This window comes from Apodemus sylvaticus, chromosome 3 (genome assembly GCF_947179515.1).
Source record: "Apodemus sylvaticus chromosome 3, mApoSyl1.1, whole genome shotgun sequence".
Taxonomy (NCBI): Eukaryota; Metazoa; Chordata; class Mammalia; order Rodentia; family Muridae; genus Apodemus; species Apodemus sylvaticus.
The window spans coordinates 108,853,993-108,858,685 of NC_067474.1; positions in this window are offsets into that span (position 1 = coordinate 108,853,993).

Here is a 4,693-nt window from a genome sequence, read left to right on the forward strand (position 1 = left end):
AGGCAGGGGGTGGGAGGAGGGGTTGGGGGTTTTTGAGGAGGGGGGAACCGGGAAAGGTTTTAGCATTTGAAATGTAAATGAAGACTATATTCAATAAAAGTAAATAAATAAATAAATAATCCCAAACATGGCTAGCCTTTCTCTCAACTATGCCAAAGTCAGTTGTTTCTTGTATTGTGTATTATGTTCTAGTTTCTCTGTTATGGGTGATATGCACACAAAACATAAGTTAGGTATTCACTCTCCTCCAACAGCATTGGCACCAGTCTGAACTAGGGTAGCATAAATTCAATAAGAAACAAGGTATTTAAAACTTTTAATGTCATACACTTTTAATTGAAAGTGTGCATAGGTGTGGGGGATTGATGCTATTTCACTACGAATTTTAGACAGTCTTAAAGTTTACTAGTGTAGCCCTGATATGGGAAAGGCTTGATCCAACATTGTAGGGGAGTACCAGGACAGAGAAAAAGGAGGGAGGTGATTGGAGAATGGGTAGAGAGAAGAAGGTTTATGGTACATATGGGGAGGGGGGAAACTGGGAAAGGGGAAATCATTTGGAATGTAAACAAAGAATTTAGAAAATAAAATAAAAAGAAAAGAAAAAAGTTTACTAGTGTAATTGTAATTTCTCCAATTAGTTGCCTCTGCATATACTTTTAATAGGCAACTATATGGGTTTTTGTCTTGCTTTTTCTATTACTTTATTTTGACTCTATTTACTAAAATGGAGCTGTATGTCCATTGTAACAAAAAGTAATAAAATTGTAATTGTATTTTTTGCCTTTCTCTCCAGTTACCTAGTTGCTCATTTTTATTTTGTTTGGTAATACTGCCAGGCCAGGCCAGGTTGGAAACTGTACTACTTGGTCAGGCACCACAATTAACTTTAAGAAACCCTGCTGAGGTGTTGGAGAGGATGTGGAGAAAGAGGAAGACTCTTCCACTGCTGGTGGGGTTGCAAATTGGTACAACCACTCTGGAAATCAGTCTGGCGGTTCCTCAGAAAACTGGGCACCTCACTTCCAGAGGATCCTGCTATACCACTCCTGGGCATAGACCCAGAGGATTCCCCAGCATGTAATAAGGATATATGCTTCCACTATATTCATAGCAGCCCTATTTATAATAGCCAGAACCTGGAAAGAACCCAGGTATCCCTCAACGGAAGAATGGATGCAAAAAATGTGGTATATATACACAATGGAGTACTATTCAGCCATTAGAAACAATGAATTCATGAAATTCTTAGACAAATGGATGGAACTAAAGAACATCATACTAAGTGAGGTAACCCAGACTCAAAAGACTAATCATGGTATGCACTCACTAATAAGTGGATATTAACCTAGAAAACTGGAATACCCAAAACATAATCCACACATCAAATGAGGTACAAGAAGAACGGAGGAGTGGCCCCTTGTTCTGGAAAGACTCAGTGTAGCAGTATAGGGCAAAATCAGAACAGGGAAGTGGGAAGGGGTGGGTAGGAGAACAGGGGGAGGGAAGAGGGCTTATGGGACTTTCCGGGAGTGGGGGGCCAGGAAAGGGGAAATCATTTGAAATGTAAATAAAAAATATATCGAATAATAAAAAGAAAAAAAGAAAAAGAAAAAAGAAACCCTGTTGTATGCCCTGCCCTGCCTCCCTGATGCCCAAGAGAGGCCGGGTCAGGCTCCGAGATGAAGGAAAACCTGAACCCGCTCCAGTAATAAGGCACTACAACAGTTAGCATCCCTGTCTGGAGCATGGAGGCACAGTTGCCGGTGGGACGTGAAGTCAGCTTCACAAATTTAAAAACCTACGATAAGTTTGCCTTTGTTCTGCACTGATTACAACAAGGTTTCTTCTCGGGACTAAAAGCAAAAGCAAACAACGTGCAGAAGTAGGGGTGCCATCTTGTGGTGAAATCAAGCAGCATCAGGGCAGCCAGCATCCGGTCGGCTCTGCCTTGATGCAGCCAAGCCCTGAAGGCAAGCCTATAAACCTCCAGGCTTGTGGGTTTTTCTAAAATCAGACCCTCCTTTTTTTTTTTTTTCAAACGTCACAAAAAATAAGAAAATCAACTCACGCCTGCTCCATTTTTCCTCCCTGCAGAGCCCTGTTAGTGGATTGGACTTGAAGACTCCTGGATAATCACAGGGCATAAAGATTCCACCTGCCCCTGGCTGGAGGGAACCTTATGCAAAGCTGAGCTCTTTCTTCCCTTCCACGTGGGCTGTTTTTCTCCTTCCCTATCCCTCACCTGTCACAGAAAGTGGCTGCAGCAAAAAGAAGCCTGGGGCTGACCCAGAATTAGCTTCATCTTGTGCAACAAACGGACGGTGTGTGCAAAGGGCTTTTAAGGCAAGTGCTGCCGCAAACAGGCCTGGGGTTTTTTGTTTGTTTTGTTTTGTTTTGTTTTTTGAGAAAATTGTGGTTGGGAGGAATTTTGGAAGTCATCTGTCACTCGTTCCCGAGAAGCACCAGGCAAAGCAGCTGCACGTAAGAACGGCCGTTCATCGTCCAGCGTTTTAACTGCTGCTGGGGACTGGACTCAGTACGTAACTCCTCGTATCCAGAAATATGCCCTTACGTTCAACATAGGTTTCAACCTCGGTTTCATCAGGTTTGAATGATAAACGCACTCGTGGTTTATTTTTCTCCTTGGATTTCTAATTTTTGGAAAGTATTATCTACTGCGTCAGTGACTGTATTGTAACGTTCCCTGTTGCTGGGATAAAATACCATGACCAAAGCAACTGAAGAAAAAAAAGGGGCGGAGTTATTTTGGCTCACAGTCGTGGGAGGGAGATCAGGGAAGCTGGTCACAGTGCATCCACAGGCCGGAGGTAGAAAGAAATGCAGGCTTAAGCCCAAGTAGCTTGCTCCTTATTTTTTTAGCCCAGTACCTCAGTATTTGGACTAATACTGACCACATCGAGGCTGGATCATTTCATCTCTATTAACCTAAAGAGATAACCTTTACAGGTGCAGTAGAAAGACTGTCTCTTCAGTGGCGACTGGATTAGTCAATTCGGTGATATTAATCTCTATAGTAACAACGCATACAACTCAATTACCCTGAGAATAACTAAAAAGGTAAAGAAAACAAGGTTCAACCACATAACTTGGATCCCATCTAGGCTTCGGGCACACCTAGGCTCAGGGCTAAAACGATGCCACTAGATGCACATCTTCTCCTCTGTCTCTTAGCTACGCTTCCTTTTCACCTGTGTTTATGTTAAGGCTACATACAGAGTAACAGCAATCAGCAGCCGGGTTCCCATTTGTTCTTTTGGCACCTTGGACTCAAGAAAAGTCTTGGGAGAATTCCTCTGCTTGGCTCCATTTGTGTTACTTGACAGAGCCCAGCACGACAGAAGTTCTCCAGGCAGAAACAGAGAACACAGGAGGAAGAGGAGGATATCGGAGGAAGAGGATCTTCAGATGTGAGGCTCCTAGCCCTCTAACAGGAACTGCACACGCTGTGGGCTGTGGGCCGTGGGCTGCGTGCTTGGACCGCTTCAGTATAAAAGCCGCATCTTGGGCACTGCTCCTCGATTCCCACAGACCACAGCCTGATCTAGTTTTTGACCTATGTGTCTGTCCATGCAAGGTCATTCTGGGACTCCCAGAACATGGCTAATGTGCATGAAGACCCCATCCAGACTTTTTACATCTTTAAGCAAAAGTGAGAACTGAATCAGCCAAAGACATCCATTGATGTCTCGTGGACCTGGAGGCACAGGTGTGACGCTGGGGAAAGTAGACGTCCGATCGGCTCCTCCGCCTCTGCCTTGTGCATCAGCCTCAGTGAACAAGAAGGGAAATGTTATGAGGAAAAAGCTAACAATGGTAAATAAGATACCAAAGGGAATGCCATCTAGACATATGTCTGCTCTTACCTGTCTAAGAAAATTTAAGCAAGTAGTTTAGCCTTTTTTCCAATAAAAAGGAATGGTAGAACTGGTTATTGTGATATGTACCTTTAATCCCAACACTCAGGAAGCAGAGGCAAGTGGAGGATAAGTTCAAGGCCAGCCTAGTCTACATAGTGAGTTCCACGATAGCTGGGGCTACATAGCAAGACCCTGTCTCAAACAGAGGAGGGGGGAAGGAGGAGAGAGATGGAGATGGAAGTGAAGGAAAGAGAGAAAATGAAATAATTTTTAAAAATCAGTGAGAAAAATTCTGTATTAGAATGCTAACAATGGACTTTATATTTCTATTGTCCTGTTAGAAATAAGGCCCAAGCCCCACAGTCTAATTCAGCCATTGGAACCAAGTGTCCCCCAAGGGCGTTCTGTGAGGCTCAGGGACAGACCCAGCCCTGCCATCAACCACTACCCTGCCATGCGTTACAACAGGGTCGAAGAGAAAGGAAGGCTAACTGGCAGGTCAAACAGGCTTCCTCCCCAAGGCTAGAGTGAAAGCATCCAGAAATATTTCCAAAGACTGGAGACAGTCCCACCCACCCTCTTTCTCTGTCTCCCAAGGGTCCCAGGAGAACATTTCCCTATTTCCACAGGAGCTGGATAAAAGGTGTTTCAGGTCCTCTTCGGTCTTCCTTAGCTGGAACAGAGATATACACATACACATGCACATATACATGCACATGCACATGCACATACACATGCACATGCACATACAACATACACATGCACGCGCACACGCGCGCGCACACACACACACGCACATGCACACACACACA